Here is a 27,701-nt window from a genome sequence, read left to right on the forward strand (position 1 = left end):
AGGGTCAACTGTATTTTATTTCATAATGAAGAAATTCCTTTACCATTGTTTGTAGTGTACATCTACTGAGGATAATGTTTAAAAGTTCGCCCCTCTTTGAAAATGTCTTTTTTCTCTCTTTCTTGGTAGGTATTTTGTCGGATATAGAATTTGGAGAGGACTGGTTTTGTTTGGTTTTGGTTTTTTCCTCTTTTAGAACTTTAAAGATGTTTCCCCACTGTGTTCTAGTCTTTATTTGTCTAATTATTGCGTCCTGTATAATATGTCATTTTTCTTTGGCTGCTACAAAATTGTTTCTTTATCTTGGGTTTTTAGAAGTTTGACTGTGAAGTTTCTAGTCATGCTTGTGTGTGTGTGTTTGTCCTGGTTAGGGTCTGCTAGTTTTCTTGAATTTATAAATTATCTCTTTTACAAAATTGGGGTATTTTCAGCCATTATTTCATCAAATATTTCTTCTGTCCTCTTCTCACTGCCCCCTGCTTCTGGAATTCGAGTCCCAAATGTTAGTCCTTTGATAACGTTCCAGAGGTCCACGAAGGTCTGTTCTTTACATGTTTTTTTTTTTTTCTCTAGGCTTCAAAATATGTAATTTCTATTTCTGTTTCAAGTTCAGTGTCTTTTTACGCTGTCATCTCCTTTTTGTGGATCATCCCATCCAGTGAACATTTTTTTAGCATATTGTATTTTTCAATTCTACAACTTTTCAGTTGGATCTTTTTTATATACTTTTTTTTTTCTGCTGGGATGTCCCCTTTCCATGCTCTTGAGCATTTTTTAAAAAAATTTTTAATGTTTATTTATTTTTGAGAGACACAGAGACAGAGTGCAAGCTGGGGAGGGCAAAGAGAGAGGGAGACACAGAATCCGAAGCAGGCTCCAGGCTCAGAGCTGTCAACACAGAGCCCAACGTGGGGCTTGAACTCACGAACCGTGAGATCATGACCTGAGCCAAAGTCGGACACTTACAACCGTCTGAGCCACCCAGGCACCCCTTGAGCATTTTTTTTTAAACCTCCTGAGGTTAATTATAGTAGTGCTTCGAAATCCATGTATGTTAATACCAAGAGCTGCACCCTGTCAGGGTCTGTCTCCTTGGATTGCTATTTTATCTTACAATGGGTTGGCAGAAGCAGAAGCATTCTTATAAAATGGGTAAAACTGGATTGTGTTTTGGACCTTTTGAATTCTATATTGTGGGAAAATGGGTTCTGGAAATTCCAAGTTGGTTTTATACTCCAAACTCTTGATAGCATCTCAAACCTTAGTTCATCATCCTCCCCCCCACCCCTGGCTTCACTAGAGTCTGTCCCACACGTGCATATTCAGAGATAAATCAGAGATTTGGGCAGAGCTTATACAAAGAAGGTAGGGCTCCTAGTCTCTGACTTTATCATAGAAAACATAATTTCTTTTAAGCAGCTAGTATTTCTCCAGGTTCTGTCCTCTGGTTCTTCAGTCTAGAAAGTCTATGCGCTTCTTAATTAAAAACTCAGTCACCCCATGTAGTGCCAAATCTCACCTGCTTTCCAGATAAAAGATGTGAAACCCAATAAGTTACCCTGTGCTGTTGCCTTTTTCAAATGTGTACTTTGCCTCCAGAATCTGGTTGCTTTTGTTGTTAGCTCTTCATTGCCTTCAAGCACTGTTTTTGGTTTGTTTGTTTGTTTGTTTGTTTATATAGTATTTTGTCTAGAGCTAATATTGGTTATCTATGAAAGGGTACCATCTTTTAGGAACTACTCAGCCATTCCAAAAGAACCCCTAGTCTATTTACATTTGATACAATTTTCCTATGATTGGTGTAAGCCTGCCATTTTGTTATTTGTTTTCTATTTGTGCATCTGTTCTTTGCTATTTCCTTCTTTAATAGCTGTATTTTGCATTAGTTGAATATATTTTAATATTCCCATTTACTTCCTAATTCGTATTTCATTATACTTCTTTGTTTTGCCTTGCCGTGTGTGTGTGTGTGTGTGTGTGTTTTCTCTAGGATTACAACACATATCTTCATCACATGTTGTCTTCAAATATAATATATAAATATTCATATATAATATATAAACCTTAAAACAATATATTTCTATTCTGTGCCTTGTGTTTTTGGTGCATTTGTTGCACATATTTTGGCTTCTATACGTATTTAAAGCCACAATATATTATTTTTGCTGTAAAAAGTTAATTATCCTTTTCAAAATGAAAAAAAAAACTATATTATGTTTAATCACATATTTATTATTTCCAGAACTCCACATTTCTATTTATAGATCCAAGTTTCCATTTACTCTTTTATTCTGCCTGAAAATTTTCCTTTAACATTTCTTTCAATATTTACCTGCTATTAAGATTCTATTTGTTTGTCTGAAAATGATTTACTTTGCTTTTCAACTTGAGGGATATTTTCACTGGATATAGAATTCAATGTTGACAAATTTTCTTTTCATTCAACACTTTAAGATGTCATTCCACAGTCTCCTGGCCTCCATGGTTTTTATATAAAATTTCAGCCCTCATTTGAATCATTCTCCCCATATATGTAATACGTCTTTTTTTCCTCTGTGTATTTTTTAAGATTTTGTTTCATGTCATTGTACTTCAGAAAGTTGATTATGAATTACCTTGCTGTGCTTTACTTGGTGTTATCTCAAATTTGATTTGTTTAGCTTCTTGGATCCATTACAATTATTCATTAAATTTGGAAAATTATGTCTATCACACCAAAATCAGTACCCTAAATTCTAAATGCTGAGTCTTTATTAAAATGAGCTGTTATGGGGTGCCTAGATGGCTCATTCAGTTAAGCCTTCAACTCTCAATCCTGTTTAAGGTCATGATCTCACGGTTTGTGAGTTTGAGCCCCATGTTGGGCTCTGCTGACAGCGTGCAGCCTGCTTGGGATTTTGTCTCTCCCTCTCTCTGCCCCTCCTCCCCTCTCTCAAAATAAATAAAGAAATTTTAAAAAATGAACTGTTATCTATAGCTTAAAGCAGGATTACTGATTCCCTCTTCTATCTGAGGGGCTGTGTCTGCCTCTAAGCTTAACTCACCATTCAGTTGTTAGTGTGGAAAAGCTAGCATAGAAAAAGAGATCCTCGGGCTTACCTCAAGAATCCATGTCCTGCATATGTATGATATATCACACAGGAGAAGTAAGTACAAAAGAGAGTACCTCACATAAATTGTTCATCTTTAGGACATAATAACCACACTCGTAGTAACTGGGGTCCAACAATGCCCTAAGCTCTGACCACATTGATGGGAGAGGTAGGAAGAGAAGGGAGGCTTGGTTAGAAAGGGTAGAAGATTCCATCCCAAATAATATAGGTAGAAGGGTTTTGCAAGTACCTTGAGTCACAAAAAAGGAATACCACCAACAGAATTCAGAGATTTAGATTAAATTAGATCAGATTAGATTAATCTAATGTTTAGGTCAGAAAAAGATTTGAGAGAAATGCGCATGGAAGTATGGAAGAGATTGAGGTTTGGATCTAATTTTGGTGGGAAAACAAATAAATTCCAAAATTTCTTTGACACTCTGAGGTAATGTAAGAAGATGACTGAAGTAAATCAGTCTTATACTGAGCACTATGAAAACAGAAAGAAGAGAGAACCTAACTGTGTCTGAGGGATCTAATGGGTTCTCAGAAAAGGGGACACATAAACTGAGTCCGAACAAAGATGAAGTGTTCTCTCTACAAATGCACCAGTAGAAGTGAAAGAGCAGACTATAGGCAGAGTGATACTATAGCAAAGGCAAAAGTATCCAAGAATTGTTTGTATTCAACAATTTTTTGAAGCATTTTTGAATGATAAGCATTCAGTATGTTTGTGGTGGAATAGTGGCACATGAGAAGTCAGGAAGTATCAACAAAAGGCCTTCACGCTATAGAGTTTAGACTTCATCATACAGACCAACAATCACCAAGCTTTTTGATTCTTGAGCATGCAATTAAAACCTTGAGTTTGAAAAACTCAAAAAAGAAACTTGAAAAAAATTTAAGTTGCTAGACACATATGAATATGTAGAAATCAATAGTCTGCATATTTTAAAAACAGAGGATATAATGGAAGGAAAGATCTTATTTAAATATCAAAACTGCAATAAAAATATATAAGAATACGGGCACCTGGTGGCTCAGTCAACTAAGCCTCTAACTCAGGTCATGATCTTGAGATTTGTGAGTTCAAGCCCTGCGTCTGGCTCTGTGCTGACAGCTCTGAGCCTGGAGCCTGCTTCAGATTCTTTGTCTCCCTCTCTCTCTGCCCATCCCCAATTCATGCTCACGCTCTCGCTCTCTCTCTCTCTCAAAAATAAATAAAACATTTTAAAAATTAAAAAAAAAGATAAGAATCATCTGAACAAGAAAATGTGCAAGATTTGTTTGAAGAAATCATTCTAAAATACTACTGAGGACACAAGATATTTGAACAAATAGAAAGGTATACCTTCTTGAATCAAAAGTTTTGACATGATCAATTTCCTTAAGTTAACCATTAAATTTAATGCTTCCTCAATGAAAATTCCAATAAGACTTTTATTTATTTATTTGTTCATGTAATCTCTATACCCAACATAGGGCTTGAACCCACAACCCTGAGATCAAGAGTCTTATGCTCTTCCAACTGAGCCAGCTAGGTGCCCCCTACAATAAGACTTAAAAAAAATTTTTTTTCATCTTAATGTAAGAACACTTACCATGAACATATAACATGAGATATACCCTCTTAACCCATAAGTACATAATACAGTATTGTTGACTATAGGTACAGTATTATATTGTACTATAAGTACTTGATCTCAAGCACTTATTCATCTTGCTTAACTGAAACTTTATACCTATGGATCAGTTGCTCCCCATTTTCCCCTCCCCCAGGCCCTAGGAACCACCATTCACTCTTCAATCCTTTTCTTTTTTTTATTTTACTTTTTTTAAGTAAACTCTACATCCAATGTGGGGCATGAACACATGATCCTGAGATCAAGAGTTGCATGCTTCACCAACTAAGCCAGCTTGGCACCTCTCCACTCTTCAATTCTATGAATATGACTTTTTAAGATACCTCATATAAGTGGAATCATGTAGTATTTGTATTTCTGTCACTGGCTTATTTTACTTAGCATAACGTCTTTAAGGCCATCTGTGTTGTTGAATATGGTGAATTCCCATCTTTATTAGGGCTGAAAAAATATTCCATTGTATGTATATACCATACTTTATCCATTTATCCAGTGATGGACATTTAGGCTGGTTCCACCCCTTGAATTTTGTGAATAGTGCTGCAATGAATATGGAATGCTAATATCTCTTCAAGATCCTGATTTCAATTCTTCTGGATAAATACCCAGAAGTGGGAATACTATAGTATATGGTAGTTCTATTTTTACTTTTTTGAGGCACCTCTGTTCTCTTTTCCATAGCTGTTGCATCATTTTGCATTCACCGAAAGTGGACAAGCATTTTAATTTCTCCACATTCTTGCCAACACTTGTCTTTTTTTTTTTCTTAATAATAGCCATCCTGACAGGTCTGAAGTGAAATCTCATCATAGTTTTAATTTGTATAGTTTTAATTTGATTAGTGACATTGAGTAATTAATTTTTTCCTATTCCTACTGACTATATATATGTTTTCTTTAGAGAAATGTCTATTCAAGTTCTTAGCTCATTTTATAAATCAGGTTGTTAGGTTTTTTTCTATTGAGCTGTAGGAGTTCCTTGTATATTTTGGATATTACTCCTTTTTAGATATATGGTTTGCAAATATTTTCTCCTATTTCATAGGTTGCCTTTTCACTCTGTTGATTGTTTTCTTTGCTGTGCAGAAATTTTTTAATTTAATGTGGAACCATGGGTCTATTTTTACTTTTGTTGCCTGTGTTTCTGGTTTCATATCCATGAAATCATTGCTAGAATTCAAACCCAAGTTCAGCCAAACTCCAACCATCAGGGCCTTAATTGCTATGCAGTGTTGTCACCGATTTAAGGAGCAAAATGAAAAAGAAAACAAAAGTGCCACACCTTTCACCAAGCATGAAGAGAACTCACAGAGGAAGAAATGGAGTGGCTCCATCCGATGGCAGGATATTTCCTTAGATTCAAACATTATGTTGTGGCTTGGTTAGAAGCCCAAGCTTTAGACCCAGGTAGACTTCCATCAAATATTTGAGACTCAGTTTCTTGACCTGTGAAATAGGGATAAAAAGCAGTGTATTATACTTGTTATTAGAAGCAAATTAAATGATGTATATATAGTGCCTATTAAATAAATTGTAACAATTTTTTATCATGTATCTTCTGTTGGTCTAACAGCAAAAAGAAAAAAAAGATAATGTCCTTTAGGGTGGAACAGAGAATTATTAAGACTAAAATGAACACTGCATTACCTCAAAGACATTTATCCAAGTAGTTTTATTCATATATTGAAAATAATCTGTTTATTTATCCTCTAATAAGCACTTTTATCTTGTGGTTTTAAACAATATATGCACAGACAGTAAATAGCCGAGTGGTCTCTTCAAACTTGCATAAATTCCAATCCAGATTTTCACTCTCCAAACTAATTGAAAACAAATTCTGAAAAATCATGAAGGCAAATGGAACGAAAAAATCTGTAAGTATTCAAATAGGCTCTCAGGACCCCTCAGTAACATTAAAAAGTACCCTGAGAATGAATCAAAACAATATGATTGCTTGAAATTGTTGTGCATGTAAATATGGAATCAGTCCCAAAGGACTGGATGGGTAATAAGTATTTCTCTTTTATATGTCTGCTGGCTCTGACCCTGGAAACACTCAGCTGGGAACTGGTGTGTCTGCTCTGATGTCTGAGTGGACTACAGCTGGGCAACATCACCATGCCTGTGCATGAGAAAGAATGATTCTCCCTCCTCCCTCTCAATCTATCTGACATCTGCTAATGAAGTCCAGAGGACAGACTTTGCAAAGCCCATCCCTCCTGTAGAGGGGGGACATTTGGTGAAATGATAAATGGCCAATACCCAAGCTAAATAGACAAAAAGAGATTAAATGTAAGCAGTTGAACAAAATGAAGCATACAAATTATAGCAGACATCAGTACCTTCTTTCCCGATTACTCTGATAGGAACACCACCCCACCCATTAGGTGTTTGCAAAGCAAACTTTCACTTTGTGTTAATTAACAAAATATATATCTACAAGAATTACATGGTTGTCCCACGTATAACTTTCTGTTAAGTAGTGAATTGTCTTTTCTTAACTACAGTGAAATTAATGTCCTTTTTAACATTTGCTAAATCTGTACGGTTTGTTGTTGTTGTTGTTGTTTAAATACAATGGAACAATTCAGTAAGGTATTATAAGATTTCATCTAGTGAGGATAAAAGTTAATGCTGTCTAGAAAGCAAGGCTTAAAATTTCTTGAAGCTGTGTTTACCATCCTGCCTAAATTATGCAGGCAGAGCTTATAAACTATTAGGGCCTTTAGATCTTTAGATTGGAAACATTTTCAGATTTAGAAAAGCTTCATTGTTTGATTTGAACTTTTCTGTTTCAAATAATTAGGGTGGAATGGGAACATAATCCTCTCACTAACATGTTTTTTCCTCAGAGAAGTCTGAGGAATGTCACATAAAGATGCAATCTGGGAAAAAAAGAAAGATGAAAAAAATTCTGTTTCTTTTCACTTAATACCTAATAACAAAATTGCAAAATATAGAACATGATGGTTAGTGTTATCTTTTACTGGAATATGTCAATTTCCCCAGAGTCACTATGCAAGTAAGTATTTGAAACACAGCTGTGGAATATTTGAAGATACTCCTCTTTGAGGCTTTTCTACACCTGTTCCATGGCAGCTATCCACCCACCTTTGCCTCCATCCAGGTAAAGAAATAAAACAAACAAAAGGACTATTCTTCTTTGACATGTATTTTGTATTTTGTTACCTGTTTTACATCTTTGCAATTCTGGATAAAATAAGCTTTGAGAGAAAACGTCCACTTTCAATTTCATATTTGATTTCATGAGCTAACCTTAGCTAGCTGCCCCTTTGAAATCACAATGGAGTCTTAAAATCATTTAAAGTGTTATTAATTTAGCAGTTGCACAGTGATGGATTTTTCAGATTGCTCATACATAGATCTCTTGACTGAAAATGTGCATAGCCTTGTTTCCTTAGCTATCACTGCCATAATTTCCATGAAGGATGATATTCCACAGCAAAATTACTGATAACCAAATGAACTGCCATTAGATAACTCTATTATTTAGGCTAATGTAGACTTTAGCTGGTCATATTACTTTGTGAAAAGCTGATGTAAATATTTCCAAATAAAACTATTTTTAGAATACAGGCTTTAGTTTCTGTCTTTTAACTACTAACAACCAAGCATAAATTCATTACAGACTTGTAAACTCAGATGTGATTAATATTTCTCTACTACATGAAAATGAGTTTGAAAATATAGGTAGAGCCCTAATTATGCTTAATTCAGTTCATAAATGTCCAAAATAAAACAACCTCAGATTGTTACATATATCTCTACCCTTGACTTCAACATGGCAGTTCACAGTCTTAAAAAATAAAATAAATAAATACATAGATTTTTTAAAAGGAGCAAAAAGCCATTTCATTTTCACTGCATGCTGAATGCATTTCAGGTCATTTTTATAAATAGAAAATGTGAAGGTCATTTAACCTTATCCTTACAATTAACAATTGCTATCAGTTCAGAGCTGTGGGAATATCTGTGAATCTAAGTTTTGCTCAGGGAAGTTCCAGCTAGGAAAGAGAGAGGAGATAAAACAAATGGGCCTTGCTCATTTAAATTCCTGAGTAAATACTACCACATTACCAGCTCTGAATAATTAACTTCCATCCACTGTGCCAAAAATGACGCACTGTATCTGGAATCCATCTTTTCAATAAATACCCCAGAAAGAAACCACCACAGAAATCATGACTGCTATCACTGCACTAAACTTTTTACTTACTCAAATCATTTTCTGAAAACCATCATTAGAATCAAATTAAAATAAAGCTGAGGTTTTCTGAATAAAACTGTCAAAAAAGATAAAAGTTTTTACATTGACAGTAAAGCAAATGATTTTTTCCACTCTGTTGAGGTTGCATAAGAGCGCAGTATATCTGAATGACTTATGGTCCATTAATGACAGATTAACAGCTGGAGGAGGGGAGATCTTTCCAAGAATAGTTTTCAAATGAATGAAACTTCAGGCCTAGAGGCAATGGGAAATGCAAAGTGTGGGGAACTGGGGGAGGATGTGGGTGGAGGAATCTTACAAGATCAGACTTTCGTAATTCATTAAAATCACTGAAAATGACAGAGTGTGATCTGAAATGAATTTTCCATATTCACCGGGGGAAGAGGTCACAGTTACTAAGTCCTTGAAGGTGACTACAGGAGGTAGAGACCCAACGTGAGTATATTTGTGCAGCATACCTGAACAAAATAAGACTTGCTAAGACAGAATGAATCCTAATGAAGGATTCTACCTACGTGGTTTTGTTCACCGGGATTCTTTTGTTATAATGAAACACCAAACACTGCATGCAGCCAGACTTCGGTGGAGTGTGGGGTGGGGGTGCAGATACTAAAAAGGTACTTGATGTATACAAATTTACAAAGACCAGTCCCATATTCTGGAATGATAATTATACCATATATATACTTAAATAAAATTATAAAAAATAAATTCCAAAAAATAGAACAGCTAGCTTTCATTTTTTAGGTTGACTTTCTGAGTAGCCTAAATTTAATTTTTTTATCATAAAAGTAATTCATGCTTTTATAGATATTATAGAAATCTGGTAAAATAAATGAATAAAGTAGAAGTCACTTCCCAGTAATATCCATATTTAAATTTTAGTGTATTTCCTTCCATCATGTAATGTATTTATTCACAACAATTTTTTCAATAAGAGTGAAATGATATTGAATGTACATCACATTATGTTGGGAACATAGGAGCCATTTAGCCTTGCTTTTGAAGTCAGTGATCTATCTTGATGTAAATCCAGCAGACTTGGCAATCTATTATGGCTACAAGACCAAGGCATATTTATTTTTCTATCTGGCCAGTGCTGGATTTGTGTGCTCAGTACTCATTAAAGATATTATCAGTAACAGTGATCGTAGCATATATATAGCATCCTTACATATATAACTCTACCTAAATTCCTAATGCAAATACAGAAATTGTAGATGACTTCACTACCTAAAGGTTCAACAAGTACATCTTCATCTAGCTTCTGACGTCTTTTTTTCAGATTCCATCAATGAACAATAAACTTTACTCTTCAATAAGAAAGAATTTTGACATAGGTCAAACACAAGAGTGGAACATGGCCCCACCAACACACACAGAAACTAATAATCTTGTTAAAAAAGAAATAACCCACTGTGTAATGAAAAAAATATATTAGATTAATTATGATGATAGAAATACTACAAAAATGATTAGAATAGTGTCTATCTGAATTAAGTATTTTTCTTTAAAGGTGATTAATTTTATTTTACTGAATCCTTCCACATTCATATTTTCTTTAATTCAGAATAAATGATAATAGTCAAAGATCATATATCTCTTAGAGGGAGAAAAGTTGGAGATAATTTCTTATGAAATTTTAGGCTTTACGAAGTTGCTTAAGGATGAGTACTCAGGCATAAAATCTGTCTTATTTAAATCAAGTCTTCAAAGAAATTGAAGAAGATATAAAGAAATAGAAAAACATTCCGTGCTCATAGATTGGAAGAGTAAGTATTGTTAAAATGTCAATACTACCCAAAGCTATCTACACATTCAATGCAATCCCAATCAAAATTGCACCAGCATTCTTCTTAAAGCTAGAACAAGCAATCCTAAAATTTGTATGGAACCACAAAAGGCCCCGAATAGACAAAGTAATTTTGAAGAAGACCAAAGCAGGAGGCATCACAATCCCAGACTTTAGCCTCAACTACAAAGCTGTAATCATGAAGACAGCATGGCATTGGCACAAAAACAGACACATAGGCCAATGGAATAGAGATTCCAGAATTGGACCCACAAAAGTATGGCCAACAAATCTTTGACAAAGCAGGAAAGGGCATCCAAAGGAAAAAAGACAGTCTCTTTAACAAATGGTGCTGGGAGAACTGGACAGCAATGTGCAGAAGAATGAAACTAGACCACTTTCTTACACCACTCACAAAAATAAACTCAAAATGGATAAAGGACCTGAATGTGAGACAGGAAACCATCAAAACCCTAGAGGAGAAAGCAGGAAAAAAACCTCTCTGACCTCAGCTGCAGCAATTTCTTACTTGACACATCCCCAAAGGCAAGGGAATTAAAAGCAAAAATGATCTATTGGGACCTCATAAAGATAAAAAGCGTCTGCACTGCAAAGGAAACAACCAACAAAACTAAAAGGCAACCAACGGAATGAGAAAAGATATTTGCAAATGACATATCAGACAAAGGGCTAGTATCCAAAATCTATAAAGAACTCACCAAACTCCACACCTGAAAAACTGGTTTATTTAATCCAGTGAAGAAATGGGCAGGAGACATGAATAGACACTTCTCTAAAGAAGACATCCAGATGGCCAACAGGCACATGAAAAGATGCTCAACGTCGCTCCTCATCAGGGAAATACAAATCAAAACCACACTGAGATACCACCTCATGCCAGTCAGAGTGGCTATAATGAACAAATCAGAAGACTATAGAGGCTGGAGAGGATGTGGAGAAACAGGAACCCTCTTGCACTGTTGGTGGGAATGCAAACTGGTGCAGCCACTCTGGAAAACAGTGGGAGGTTCCTCAAAAAACTAAAAATAGACCTACCCTATGACCCAGCAATAGCACTGCTAGGAATTTACCCAAGGGATACAGGAGTGCTGATGCATAGGGGCACTTGAACCCCAATGTTTATAGCAGCACTTTCCACAATAGCCAAATTATGGAAAGAGCCTAAATGTCCATCAACTGATGAATGGATAAAGAAGTTGTGGTTTGTATATACAATGGGATACTACTTGGCAATGAGAAAGAATGAGAAAGAATGATATATGGTCTTTTGTCACAACGTGGATGGAACTAGAGAGTGTTATGCTAAGTGAAATAAGTCATACAGAGAAAGACAGATACCATGTTTTCATTCTTATGTGGATTCTGAGAAACTTAACAGAATACCATGGGGGAGGGGAAGGAAAAAAAAAAGTTAGAGAGGGAGGGAGCCGAACCATAAGAGACTCTTAAAAACTGAGAATAAACTGAGGGTTGATGGGGGGGTGGGGGAGGGACAGGAAAGTGGGTGATGGGCATTGAGGAGGGCACCTGTTGGGATGAGCACTGGGTGTTGTATGGAAACCAATTTGACAATAAATTTCATTAAAAAAAAGCAATAAATAAATAAATAAATAAAGTCTTCAAGAAATCAAGAGGCCTTTATGCTCTTGACTATTGATGCATTAACTTAAATGCTTATGATAGTTTATTGTTATAATAAATATTATGAAAATAATCTCTAATTCCACTACCCTGGTGCAACAAGTTTTAAAATTTCCTTTTCCTGCCCATTTGAAATGCAAAATTTGTAAAAGTTACATTTACAGCGAAATAAAAATCTAGGGATTCAATTTTTTAAGTTTTATATTATATGATACATATTTTACCCTGTTTTTACTTAATCTTTAAAATAATTTTAATGGATCCATAATACTGCATAAAGGAGAAGCCCCATAATTTAATCATTCCCCTTTTTGAAACACTTAGATTGTTTTAAATGTTAACATGTCTTTCTGTTTTATTGATAAACGTTTGCCCAATCTCAGAGTTTTAGCTTTACCCCCAACTTTTCTTTTCTTTTTTTTTTTTTTTTTTTGGTTTGTTAATGTGTTACTCTAGTAAGCTATATTGTTGCTTTTCACATTTAATAATTCCCCTTCATATGTGATGAGCTTTTTCTTATCCAAAGTATTCATTTCTTATACTTAATAAGATCAAGTAAATCTATTATTTTCCACATTTTTGTCTTTTTTTTTAATTTACTTTTGAAAGAGAGAGAGAGACAGAGCATAAGTGGGGGAGGAGCAGAGAGAGAGGGAAACAGAATTCAAAGCAGGCTCCAGGCTCTATGCTGTCAGCACAGAGCCAGACGTGGGCTGGAACTCAGGAACCAGGAGATCATGACCTGAGCTGAAGTCAGACGGTCAACCGACTCAGTCAACCAGGCGTCCCTCCACATTTTTGTCTTTACTAGTAATTCTTATTTTTCACAAATTACATTTCCAAGTGCCATCTTCCATACTTGCTCTTTGGTCTTGCATTTTAATGTGCTCTATTGAGTTTTTTTTTTTTTTCATCATATTCCTTTTTTTTAAATTTTTTAATGTTTATTTATTTGTGAGAGGAAGAGAGACAGAGACAGAGTGCGAGCAGAGGACAGAGAAAGAGGGAGACACATAATTCGAAGCAGGCTCCAGGCTCTGAGCTGTCAGCACAGAGCCCAATGCAGAATTTGAACCCACAAGCTGTGAGATCATGACCTGAGCCAAAGTTGGAGGCTGACTGAGCCACCCAGGTACCCCTATATCATATTTCTAATAACTACTACATTCAACAATGATCTCAGTCATTTCAGTTGCCGTTTTCATTATTGTTTGATCTTACTTAATGTTTGATTAGTTAGGATGCCACAGTAGCAAATACCAAAATTCCAGTTGCTTAAAATGACAAAATGTATTCCTTGCCCACTGTCCATGACCGTCTTGGGTTGATAGTGGGGTCCTGTTCCTAGCAGCCCCAGGGAGACTCAGAGTGATGAATCAGCAAACATTGCCAGTCTTGTGCTAAAAGAAAATGTGAGCTTTGCAAGGTATGCCAGTTAAATGCTCTAGCCCTAAAATAACATATCACTTCTGAACTGAATTCATTGGTCCACACTAGCTCTGTAACTCCCCCTGACTACAAGGGTCTGCAAACAGTCCTATCCCATACATAGAAACGTGGAGAACTGAAAATATTTGGCAAACAGCACTAGTGACCGCCATCTCTCTCCTAATGCTTTCTTTAGTGTCATAAATTAACCTGTATTTTCTAAAAATTTCCATTTTATGTTAAAAAAGTATGTTAGGTTATAGAGTTTGGCCTACAATTCCCTTCATTTTGCTTTTTATTTCATGTTGCAAATGTCTTTTGTGTGTTTGTTTGTTTGTTTGTGTTTGTTGTGGATGGCTTTACACTTTCTGTTTGCTCATACTTCCATGTGATTAATTTGCTAATCTTTCAAAAGCAGACCAGATGGAGAATTGCTTTAAAGCATCTTCCTAGCAATCTGACTGTTTTCTGGATGAGTGAGCCTCTTTGATCTTGAGTTGGAAATTAGACTTTTTTTCCCCTTAAGGCTTTTCATATCCCAATAGTTTATTTAATAATTCAGTGTCAGAGTAAGTTTTGACGAATAGTTAAGGTGTGGAAGAGATTTTTCTCCAACTACAACAGCTTACTGTACAGTGTATTGTCCTTCCTGGACCTGGAGTTAAGAAACAGCTCACATGGAGGGTTATTTCTATCTTCACCAATACGGGGTCAACATGTTGATGTGCAAAAATACGTAATGAGGGGACTAGAGGTCAGTTCAACTCAGAGTCTCAGATGATGGCAGAGAGGATTATTTGAATTCTGAATCAGTACGCATTGTCATAACTATCACTGAGGGAGGCTATACAGATTCCTTTTAATAGCTACAAAATACCTATGTGTTAGGAGCAGGGGAGAAGCAGAAGGAGAGGCTCAGAGAATCTTAAGCAGGTTCCATGCTTAGCGTGGAACCTACATGGGGCTCAATCCCACAATCCTGGATGGTGACCTAAGCCGAAATCAAGAGTCAGATGCTCATCCAGCTAAGCCACCCAGTAGCCCCTCAAAGGAATTCTTAATTAATATTTAGAGAGAGGTTGCTTCCTTCTATTTAAATCAAATACATGGCTGAAATTTTAATTATTTCACTTTAAAGAACTTGAATGTTAATTCAACCTTGAGGTTAGGAAGGGACAAAGGTGTTAAAAATGGATTCATGAGGGGCACCTGGGTAGCTCAGTCAGTTAAGCATCTGACTCTTGGTTTCAGCTCAGGTCTTGATCTCATGGTTTGTGGGTTTGAGCCCCATGTCAGGCTCTGCACTGGGTATGAAGCCTGCTTGGGATCCTCTCTCTCTCTCTCTCTCTCTCTCTCTCTCTCAAAATAAAAAATAAATTAAAAAAAAAATGGGCTCCTGAGCTATCTAAAGCTGAGTTCAAACTTAGCCATGTTAGTAATGAGCTGTGCAACCTTGGGTGACTGATTTGATTCTTGAAGCTTGGTTTTTCTCATCTGGAAGAAATACATGATAATAATACCTAATTCATAGGATTGTTGAGAGGATTAATTTCTAAACATTCACCATAGTTCTGGCCAGTTTTGAGCTCAGAGGAAGGAAAACAGATAAAGGCAAGAAGATGAGGAAAACACAGCATTTGTCCCAGGTTGATTGGCACTTTGTGTATATAAGAGAAAGGATATTGCATAGTGTTGTGCTGGTTGTTCACTGCACAAAGGTGCCAGAACAGAGGGGCAAGTGATTGGCACTTTGGGTATATGAGATTAGGGCTGCTGCATAGTGTTATGCAGGTTGTTCACTGCACAAGAGTGCCTGACCAAAGGGACAAGTGGAGCTGAAATCCAACCCATATTCTGCTTTCACAGGCATCCTCCCTAGCATAGGTTCATCTGCCCAGAGGAAGAAGGGTATTTTTCTTTACATACTATATGAGCTAAGGGTGACCCTGAATAAACAGGAATTATAAGAAAATAGACTAAAATGTACATCTGTGACCCCATTCCTAAATAGGGAGGAGTAGAGTTCCAGAGGGCACTCATCATCTCCTCCATCATCTCCTTTCCTTAAGTACAGGGTGTTTGGGCCATTTTCATCAGTTGGTTTTTAAAAACCAAAAGCAAAAATACCTATTGTCCCCTGATGTATTATACAGGCCTTGATATTCCAAACATTTTTCCTTCCTTTCCACCCTTTCTTCTGAGTCATCATTCCAACAGTTTGCAGGAGGTCAGGTAGCCCTGACCACTTTGTGCCAGTTGTGGTGTTTTGCTTTTTCCTGCCAGGATAGTCTCCCGGATTGAAAGGCATTTTACACGGTTTGATCTTGGTGGTGTAGCCGAGACTCGAGACTCGAGACTCGTTGGTTGGACGACCAGCTGCCTCAGATCACAGCCTCTCTTCTTTCCCGCCGACGTCATCTCCAAGAGGAGCGAGGAAAGGAGGAAAAAAGCCACGAGGAGAGTGAAGTGTGCAACAAGATACTGAATTCTGCTGTAGAAAGCGTCCTAAAGTCTATACTCCTCCTGTTGTCACTCTTTCTCTGTGCTGCGCTCCAAGGATGCAGGTTTCTCAGGACCAAAGACCCACACGATGCTCATGCTCCCGCTACAACCTGCAGATCCCATGACCTGCCAGAGGGGGCTGTGTGGCTGCTGGAAGAACGGAACATCTATTCTGTTCTTTCCAAGCCTCCAATGCCTTTTTAACCAAACGGGCAGGAGAAGGGGGCGTTTGTATCGGGCAATAAAGGGTTCTAATGAGAATCTATTTCATTGATCCATTAAATAAAACCAAGATTGTATCATATAATAACGATTACAATTTATTAAATTTTGAATATGTTCCAGGTGCTTTACATACATTCTCTTTAATCCTTATCACAACACTGTAAGGTAGTTATTTTTATCTCTGTTCTATGATAAGAAAAATGTCAGTGAGAAAAGTTAATTAACTTATTCAAATATAAAGAGCTAATAAGGAATAGGGTTAGGATAAATCCCAGTGCTATCTGACTCTGTAGCCCGTGCTCTTTTTGTTTCCCTTTTTATTAGTGTCTCTAAAATGATTTTTAGATGACAGTGTAATGCATACATATATTCTCACAGGGCACACTCTATACACTGCCAGGTATATGTAGTCAATGTGGACATCGTTTTCACATCACTTCTTTCACCCAGTTTCCAGTCCTGGTAACTTCCCCAGTAGGGACCAGTTTTCAGAAGTTGTAAATACATTTACATATTACATATATAATATGTAATATGTAAATATGTAAATACATTTACATATTACATATATGTGTGTTATGTACATACACGTATGTAATGTGTAAATACATTTACATATTATGTATACATATTACATATCATGTATACATACATTTACATATTATGTACATTACATATTATGTATACATAATATGATGTATACATTATATATTGTATATTATATTATATTATATTATATTATATTATATTATATATTATATACATTATATATTATATTATATATATATACATTACATTATATATTATATATTATATTATATTATATTATACAATATATGTATATATTATGTATACATAATATACATAAAATGTATGTACATTTACATTATGTACATTACACATTATGTATACATAACTGTAACATTTACATATTATGTATACATATTACATAATATGTATATATTATATGTATACATAATATGTATACATTATAATACATAATATTACATAATATGTATTTATATTATGTATATTACATAATATGTATGCACATACATGTACATACATACATGTAATATGTAAACACATTTACATATTACATATATGTGTAATACACACATATATATACATATACATATGTATATGTATATATGTGTGTATATGAAATATTTTCATATATATTTCATATTTTAAAAACATATCTATGTTTTGTGTTTAGGTTGTTTTTTATGTGTTATAACACCACTACATTCAGACCCACTCCTTTTTGTAGTAGTCGGATTATATTTAAATTTGTATCTGCCATCTCATTCTGCTTTCTTTTTACCCAGCTTCCTGCAACCTAATTATTCTGGACCCTGACTTTTTATATAAGTAAACAGGCTGAAAAGAGTATTTGGAATATGATACTGCTAATTTCAAAGAAGTCTGATATTTTTCATTCTAGTGTATCTTTGTGTCATGGATAAACATACAGTTATTGGGAAATGCTAATAATAATAGTAATAAAGGAAATTTCCCTCTACTCACTACACTGATATGATGACGTGAGCATCAATTTTTCTGTTTGGTTGAATATGGTGCTTTTTTTCCACAATGTGGATTTTCCTCAAAGGTCTGCTTTTTCTTGGCTATATGACATTTTGGCCATCCCTCATTTTACCTCTGTGGTATGATGCTGCAATTAATTTTATAGCTCAGGAAGCCATGAACCAGAGGGAATGAATGACAGTGAAAGGCATGGTGCTATCTAGTTCTAGAACCAGAAATGAATCCCATCTATGTGCTGGCTCCTGTCTCAGTACCCTTTCTACAACATAACACATTATTAATGGCAAGTCTTATGTAAATGCTTTAACTTCTTTGTAAATCTATCCTCCTTTCTCTTCACATGTCATATCCTATTTCCAGTCACATTTGTTTAGCTGAAAAAGTTGGACATGCTTTGTGTCCTTGGCAGAGAACTCTGAGAAAAGCTCGTTTATTCTTGTAGTTTGTTTTGAATAGCTTCTTCTGGAAGTATCTGGGATTTGGATATGTTCAATAAATCCCAGTTAATAAAAAGTTAGAATATTATGGGACCTCAGAAAAAAAAATCAAACCCAATTCCTTGTTTTATAAATTCATTTAAAAACACATGTTGTGCATGTACTTACTGCACCCTCATAAATGCTGATACACGTTAAAGGGTATTTCTATATCACATCTGGGAATCTGGAGCCAAGAAAGACCAATTCGCTCGAAAACTCTCATGTTCATAGTTAAAAGGACTGGAGCCCAAGTCTCGTGACTTAAAGTCCAGTGCTAAACACCCATGTGACTTGCCAGGGTGTTATTCTGTATAGTAACAAAACATAAGGTAGTTCGACCTACTTGTCGTATGTGCTAAGCTTCATTCATTATCTTTGTGGCTTATAGAAAAAGACAGTATTATTGTGGCATGCCTAATGCATTTATACCTTTTAAAACTTAAGACTTTTATACAGTTTGTTTTCAAATTTCTAATCACAGATAAATAGCAACATTTTGGTGGTCTTGAGTGATTTGCAGCTCTCTCTCCCTTTTCCCTTCTCATACAAAAATAATTCTTAAGGTCACAGTACGTGTATTCCCGCAACTAGCATTTGTATTCAAGTTCAGTAAATCTCATTGTCAACATTTTGTGACCGTTCCTGTTAAAGTCTGTGGAAGGCTTGATGTTGCATTATAATCCTTAACATACAATTGTGTTCTACCTGGGCTGTTCAGGGATATTGTTGTTTTGAATGAAAAGTGTAGCATGCGTTTAGTGTATTACCAGGCACCTTGATCTCTCGCTCTGGGGGGGGGAGGGGGGCAGCATTTAGTGACCATGCATCCTCATTAGCATGGAGGACAAGCCAGTGTAATGGAAAAGGAAGTGGATTTTCCAGGAGATGCCCTGGGTTTGCATGCCCTACTATTCCTGGCTCTCTCAAACCCTTGGCTTCTGTATCTTAAAAATGGGGCAATAATATCCATTTCCTCAGGGTTGTTTTAAGATTTAATTGAAATAATGCATGTGAAAGTACCTTGGCACATATAAGGAGTTTAATAAAGCTAATTTCCTTTCCAGTTTACTTAATGTTTGCTACTTTCAAAACCATTCTTTCCCAATAATGTAATAACTGGCTTTGACAGCAGTAACAGAGCCATACACGGCATTCATGCTCCTTCCCTGAAGACCAGCTTTCTTCATTAGTATCTGAGCCTGGCAAATCAAAATCCTTTCTAAAATCTTCTAAGTGACTTTAAAATCCCTGGGTGCATTAGTCTGGATCACTTGAGTGTATCTTGCACATTTAATTAAACCTGTTATTTCTGGAAACAAAAACAAAACATTTAAGAAGGAATGGCTGAGAGCAACCGTTGTCTTTCCAGTAGTGCAACATGTGAATGGCTTAAGGAATCTTTTAAAGCTGTGCTTTATTTTAATTGGTTTCTGAATCCGCTCATTTTCTGGCTGCGCCTCTATTTTCTTCATCTGCCATTGCCTTTTGCCACTTCTCTTTGGGGATATCTGTTATCCTTAAAAAAGGGATGAGATGGGAATTAACTTGCTTTTGACCATATCCATTTATCCACTTGAAGATCACTGTGGCAAACTATGAAAAATGCACTAGTTTTGAAAAATGACAAAGCTCCCAGGATTGAAAAGGTGCTTATCCCCTCACAGGAATCTATTTGTGCTGTTATTCTTGGCAGCTAGAGCTGGATTCTTCAAAAGGAGATGCAGATTCTATTTTTCTTTATCTTTCCTACCCTGAAAATTATGTCTTGCTTCTGCATTGGGAAGGTTTTGGATCAAAAGTCCTTTCCTATTTGCACTGCAAATAAAAAACACGCCCCATTGTAAATTGTGTTAACACCTTTTCGACAATCTAAACCTCACGAGGAAAGATATGCTGACTATTATGTGTACATTATAAGTGCTGTGCACAGGTGTGTTTATAAGGAGGCCTTGTGTTTGATCTCTTCCATACCTTAGTCCTTCCCTAAGCATTATTATCGGCACGTAGAAAATGGAATCTGTCTAATCGGTTCCAACTGAGTTAAATCCAACAAAAGTACTTCACTTTGAATTTTAACTGGACCAACACCTTTGTCTTAGTAATAAAAATTTAACCACTTACATTTTCCATCTTCTTGTGTTACCTCCTTCATGGTCCAGGATGATGCCTTTGTTCACTTTGGACAAATACGATGCCAAATGGTGCTCTTCTTGAAACCCATGGTTTCCCAAACATCAGGAGACACAACTCCATTTCCCCTAAGAATCCTCTCATGTTCCATTCCCATGGTGACACAAGTCCCATGGAATCTCCCTGCGTGGTTTGAGATGGTTTGGGATAGAGAAGAATAAGGAAATTAAGGGGCAACGCTAGAACATTCACACAGGACAGTCAGCTCTATTACAGAAATGGCCTTTCATTATCTGAGAAATCTCTTATGTCTAGGCTGCAGGTGCATGTGGTTTCAAGGTCACAATATTGTGTTTGGACTGCTTCTTGGCAAGTCCTGCATAGAAGGTCCATCGCTCATTAGAATGTGTGGATTTTTTCATCCCTTGCTATCGACTATGAGAGATTAGGAAAAGTTCCATTAACGTTTTGTAGGTCATGCATAACTTTGATAAAATAAAAACTAAACTTTAAGAGATAAAATCTATAAAGAGTAAAAAACAGTGATTGTAGACTCTGGTAGAAATTTCCTTTGTGGCCCAACTATGAGACTGACTCTAGAGTATTTTTCCCTTTTGCTTTGATTAAAAGTGCAATTTCACATGAAATAGTGTGATATTTCATCTCCCGTTTCCAGGGAGGCTCTCTGGAGACGGTCATTAACCAGTGTGGTCAGGCGAACCAGCAGCTTCCCTGATTAGTTTCTCCTGCTGTGCAGTATAGACAAAACCTCAATCATAAGACATTCCAGAGAGCTTGAGTGTCCATACTCCAACTGTGCTACCTAGAGAACTGTCAAGTGTCTGTAAATATTTTGCAGTTCCTTAGGAAAAAGTGTTAGCCTTCTGAAACAGCAGAGTAGGATTGTCCCTGCATCTAGCCCTGGTTCTTGGTGGATTTGGTTTGTGTGCCTTCTTTTAGGCAGGCCGTCTCTTTGATGCGTCCCATGTCTGTAACTCCTTTTTATTTCTGTGTGTTTTAGGCTAAGGAGTATTTTTCTTCTGACACTTTATCTTTTTCCTAAAATGAGCAGAAAATCACTGACTATCTTGATTGATTCATTCGTGACCTTAGTTGGGACTAAAAAGCCAGGCCACTGGACAGGAGAAAGAAGCTTGAATATGCTACAGGAGATGGGGGAGAGGGCCCATCTGTTACTCCTCACAATTTTCAGTCGATCATCCTCATTTTACATTTCCCCTCCCATCCTTAGCTCCCACTGCTAAAGTGAAAAGACAAACTTGGTCATCATTACATTAATTTCAAGTTCATTGCAATCATCTTGCCACTTTAACATGTTTTGTACTATTTTCTCTCCCAGATGGTGGGTGTGCATCTTCTGAGAAGAATGACTAGTAACTTCAGTGCCTTAAAGTTGTGCATCCACCAAATAGAGCTATCTGTAAATACATTGTTTGTTTTGAACAAACCTTCTGTTCTGGTTCTATTTGATTAACAAGAATAATCAAACATCTAAATAAAAATCATTGTCTGTTACCACTGGAGAGTGTCCAACGAGTCACAGACAGCTTGGAAGGCTGGCAAAAGGCAAGACGCGTTGTGCTGGGGGACATCCAGGCCAGCGTGGAGGGACCTGCGTGCCATCTGCCCCCACCCCTTCTGCTCAGAGCCCAGTCCAATCATTTTAATCTCATTAGAGCAAGATTCTTATAAAACCAAGAGATGGGATTCAGCCGTGGCTCCCAATTTCGCCAATTGCACAAAGCCTCACACTGACAGAGCCAGCTTCTTGAAACGCCTTGAATAACCTCGTGGCTCATGGTCACCAAGATGCCTCCCAATACTGCATATTCTGTAAAGGGCTGAGTACCATTTCTCTGTGTTTTACCTTTCCACGCCACAAGAAGTTGAAACCTTTCAAGTTATAATGTGTATGTTCCCTATGCACAGCGCTGGAAGATATTATGTGCTAATTGTTTGTTGCTTTACAGCAAAGCAGGCCCACTGAGAAGCCGGCCCTTTTATGATATTTGTAGAGCTGCATTTCCCAAGAAGCAAAGTTCAACAGAAAAAAAAAAAAAAAATCAGAAACCCTTTCTTTGCCAGATAAGAAACATTGCTGACACCCTATTTAATGAAAACTTTCAACTGCTTCTTTTCCATCTTTATTTCCCCCTCTAAGGTTCAGCTTATTGGCTCATTATGCTCAGGGAACATGAAGGATGACGAGGACATGGAATTCTGGCTCAGCACTTTGGGAACCCAGCCCCCACTGGCTCAGCCTTCCTCCCTTCCTCCTCTCTCCCTCCCCCTCTCGCTGCTGCTCTCCCCTCTTCCCCCAGCTCTCCCGCCTCCTGCTGTAGATCTCTTTCTGCTGCCTGGCAACCGCTCCACAGGCAATGTCACACAGGATTGCTTATTACAGCTTCAGAGAAATAAACAGGAGGGGAAAAATTCTCGCTGTTACATTAGAACAGTTATGTACAAATGTACCAAAGCCAGGTAATTCCAGGAGTGATGTTATGGTAGAGTTTTGCACCACGGTGCGTAGGTAGGTCTACCCTTACATGGGTAGAGAGAAGGGTGAGGGTGGGGAATAAAAAGAGAATTTTTACATGGCTTTTAGCCACCAGTGTATTAAATATATCCATTCTGTTGGCATAGACGTCAAATATAACTATTTCTGGGCTTTAAGGACTGTAGCAAGATATTTTGCAGTTGTCATTTGCAAAGTGCACCGTGCATATGAAGAGCACAATTCTAATGCTTATCATTATAATCTTGACTTTTAAAATGATTGCGTAGGTGGCCTTAACAAGACTTAAGGGCATCTCATCTAGTATCTGTGAAGTGAGTCAGGACCTATCTTTCCTTCAGTATAGTTTATTTGCTAATATGAGGGTCTTGTGTTCTTTTAAACATTCACTTGGGCATTGCTTCCAGTAACTGGCAGGGATTGAGCACATTCTTTGTAACCAACACCGGATACAATGGTGAGAAGAGGAGACCCGGTGGCCCTCCCAGGGATCACACCATCACAGGGAGGACCGACAATTAAACAAATCACTGCAATAAATTCTGCTAAAGGATAAAAGGCGAGAGGGGATAAAAAATGGAAAGTCTGTTCCATTTTCCACTCAGGATTCTATGCCTCCCTGTGACAGGAATAGTTCTATATCAGGATTTCCTTTTGTGTCCTATCTATTTAGCCAGGCAATGGAAGGAAACCCGTTTCTTTCTAACTTGGTTTCCTGAGCATGATATCCAAATAGCATAAACACTGTTTGAAGTGTGTCTTATCTAGAAATCTGAACTCACCTTTAACTTGATTGTTAAATCCTTTCATGTTCCAGGTCCTTATCCTTGTTGGCCTGAAAACTGGGAGTGACACTGGCCTATTTGCTGGGACTAGTGAACTGTAAATCATAACTAAGACCTCATTCCTCTCCCATTCCTCTTGCCCACAAATCAGTCTTAAAGGCATGGGTGTCCCCAGTGCAAATCACACCTGCCCCAGGCAGTTTCTGAAGAACTCTAGTCTCATTTAGGAAAATCTCTGCTCCCCTCCTAGCCTTCTTTTGTCCTCCTGTTCTTGTCTTCTTGGTCTTCTGGTTTATTTGGCTCTGTCTCTGCTTCTTTACCTATACTCCCCATGCGATCTTGCAACAGAATCCCAAAAGGTTTTTGTTTTCAACTTACCTCTCACCTGGGCTCCCGATAGTTGACAGACGCCTCACATGACTAAGATGTGCTCTTTGGGTACCCAGCACCGGCACCTAAGTGACAAAATTTGGTTCTCAATTTGAGGTAAATCACATAGGTACGTATCTATTTTTCTCAAAATTATGAAAGGAATCACAAAACCCACAATCCGGTATTTCTGAAAACTGTTTAAGGAGCAGTTACATCAACATCACCTGGGGGCTTGTCAACAAATCAAGATTTAGAACCGAATACCAGATTTACCAGCCAGTTTCCCTAGCTGATTACTATGAACATTAACATTTAAGCCTCATGGCCATGATCATTTAGAGATTTGGACAAAACAAAAAAAAATAGGCCTTTTCAGGTGACTGAGTGACAATATAAATCCAAATTTTTAGCAATACCAACAGTTTTTGTTTTAGTTTGGTTTTTTGCTATTGTTAAATCACATCCACCCAGACTTTTAGGAAGGGTTTCTCTGTAAGAATATGGGTATATCCTTTTTGAAATTAGTGGACCACTAATATAAAAACAAACAAATATACAAATAGCACAATTCATAAAGAACAATAAAACAAGTCACAAGATGGATTAGATTATCTTATTTACCGAGGACTTCTGACCGGTTACTCATTTATTCATCAGATATTATTAAGTGACTATCATATGTCAGTCACCATTCCAAATGTTGGAGACACAGGACGTTTTGTCTGAACAAGATAGGCAAAGTCACTGTCCTCACTGAGCTTCCATTCTAGTAGAGGAGGCAAGCAATGGACTGCTTAAAAAATAATGAAATATGTCCAAGCAGTAATGGTCCCATGAAGAAAAGTAAAATAGCATGTGGAGTTTGAGATTAACTGGAGACGTGGGGGGAGAGGCAGTTTCAAAGGGGGAAACTTCTCTGAGATGATACTTCAGTAAGGACCGGGATGATGTAAAGGAGGAGCCATGTGGAAATCGGAGGAAAGAGTGTTCCAGGCAGAGAAAGAAGCAAGCACCAGGCCATGAGGCAGGGTTGGCCTTTATGTGTTTGGAGGGAAGCAAGTGGGCTAGGGTGGCTGCAGCCCAGTGAGTGAAGGGAAAGTGGCAACGGATGGGGGGTGGGAGGCCATGCGGACTTTGTAGGCCATGGTCGGGAAGTTTGTCTTTTCTTCGACTTCTAATGGGAAGCTATTTTAGAGTTTTGACCAGGAAGTTATGTCATCTTATATGCATCTATGCTTTAAATCACTCAGGTGTACAGACTGTAGAGGGGAAAGACTGAAGCTAGAAACCAGCCTGAGGTTTCTTCAGTAGTTAATGGCAAGAGATGATGGTAGTTTGGGTGAGAGTCCTATCACTGGAGACAGAAGGGAGCAACTTCAGGATATATTTCAGAGAAAGTGATGGTAGCACTTGTACTATATATGGAAAAGGAAGGAAATAAAGAAACCAAGGATGCCCCTATGATATTGGCTTGACCAACTGGTTGAATGGTAGCAGATTTTATTGAAATGGGAAGCCTGGAGGAAATGTACTTTAAAAAAAAAAAAAAGTTTATTTATTTTGAGAGAGAGAGGAGAGAGAAACCCAAGCAGGGTCCACACCCAGTGTGGAGCCCGACACAGGGCTCCATCCCATGACCCCAAGATCATAACCTGAGCAAAACTCAAGAGTTGGACACTTAACTGACTGAGCCACCCTGGCACCCCAAGAGGAAGTGTACTTTTGGAGAAATCATAAAAAGTTCTCTTTTTGTTGTAGTAAGTCTATAAAACCTTACAGATTTTCAGTCAAGATGTTGAATAAGGAGTATAATAATCTGGAGCTCAGAACTCCAAAATGGAAAGAAAAACATGAGATGTTTTGGATATGTAGTTCTGGAGAGATGAGGAGTCCCAAGGAGCAAATGTCCCTAGAGAGGAGAAGCTGGAGAATTGAACACGAAAACAGTGTTAGAGGACTCAGTGTTCTCTAAACGTTTAGAGGAGAGAGGAGGGGTCAATGAAGGAGGCTGAAAAGGAAAGAAAGTGGGTGTGGCATCCTAGAAACCAAAGGAATGTTCGAGCATAGGACTCGCATCATGGTGCATAGTGACAGAGATGGCTGTTCAGCAGCATGAAAGGAGGCTCAGTGCCAAAGTAATAAGTATATTTGGATGTTAATGATTTGTATTTTTGTGCTTTAATAAATAAAAGAGATGTGAAAGTTACAAGTGAGCTCTCCCCCAGGACCTCCAAAATGGAGAAAGCAACTGTTGACAACATCCTGACACACAGTTACGTAGAATGACATTCTCCTTAAGGAACAGAGACATGTTCAAAAGCTAGTGGGTTTCTTTTTTTTATAAACTTCCTTTAGCAGCAAATCAACATCACCAAACGGCTGATTGAAAGGGCAGAATAAAATACGCTGATTATATCTGCTAGAACTTGGCATTTGGGAGAGGAAAGGTTAAGGTTTAATAAGTGGTAACTGAGAGCTAACATTCTTAGATTTCCAGTAGGTTTTACAGCAACTGAAGGCACACAGAAAAGAGGAGGTGGGAGAGCGAAAGACATATTTCAAGCTGTGGTGAACTGTGTTTTTCTATGTGCTCACTAGCTCAGAGACTGTACAGAAATAATGATACCCTGACTAGACAGGAAAGGAAATTGCTGCCCTGTTTAGTATTTATTGAGTGCCCAGAATGGGAGGCATTGAGGGCACTTACAAATTAGGTGACTAGAAAGTTGTGGGACTGATCCACATTTCATCTGTGGTCAAACCTTGTGTGATTTCTTCTCCATAAGTTTAGTTTATAAGGCATCTAAAAATATGTGTCTCACAGACTGCTTTTATATCCATATGAACAAGTCTTTCTCATACATAGTATTGATCACTATTATGATTAATTTTGACTTTTGTTGACATTTAATTTAGTTCATTCATGTTTTTAAAAAACGTGTTAGGGGGTTTGAAGTTAATTCCACAAAGAAGGCCAACTGCTGGCCAGACATTTTCCTGGGGGCTATTATTTCTTTTTTCAATCCATCTACTTGGATTTTTAGAAAGGACTTTCTCCTTAAGAGTATAAAGATATCAATTTTAAGTGACCAGACCACTAACTTACAGAATCAATAATAAGAATTCATGGAGCACCTGGGTGGCTCAGTCAGTTAAGCACCCAACTTTGGCTCAGGTCATGATCTCGTGGTTCATGAGTTTGAGACTTGCATCCGGCTCTGTGCTGACAGCTCAGAGCCTAGAGCCTGCTTTGGAT

The 27,701-nt window shown here is 37.2% G+C and overlaps 1 long non-coding RNA gene across 1 annotated transcript; it reads right to left on the minus strand.

Moving 5' to 3' along the window:
• Positions 1-5,836: 5,836 nt before the first annotated feature.
• Positions 5,837-27,643, minus strand: LOC123611228. Its single transcript, XR_006718493.1, has 4 exons — positions 27,552-27,643; positions 24,452-24,528; positions 20,744-20,935; positions 5,837-6,180 (listed from the first exon to the last, which is right to left on the minus strand). It is a non-coding gene; the product is annotated as an uncharacterized LOC123611228 (long non-coding RNA).
• Positions 27,644-27,701: the final 58 nt, after the last annotated feature.

This window comes from Leopardus geoffroyi, chromosome C2 (assembly GCF_018350155.1).
Source record: "Leopardus geoffroyi isolate Oge1 chromosome C2, O.geoffroyi_Oge1_pat1.0, whole genome shotgun sequence".
Classification (NCBI taxonomy): domain Eukaryota; kingdom Metazoa; phylum Chordata; class Mammalia; order Carnivora; family Felidae; genus Leopardus; species Leopardus geoffroyi.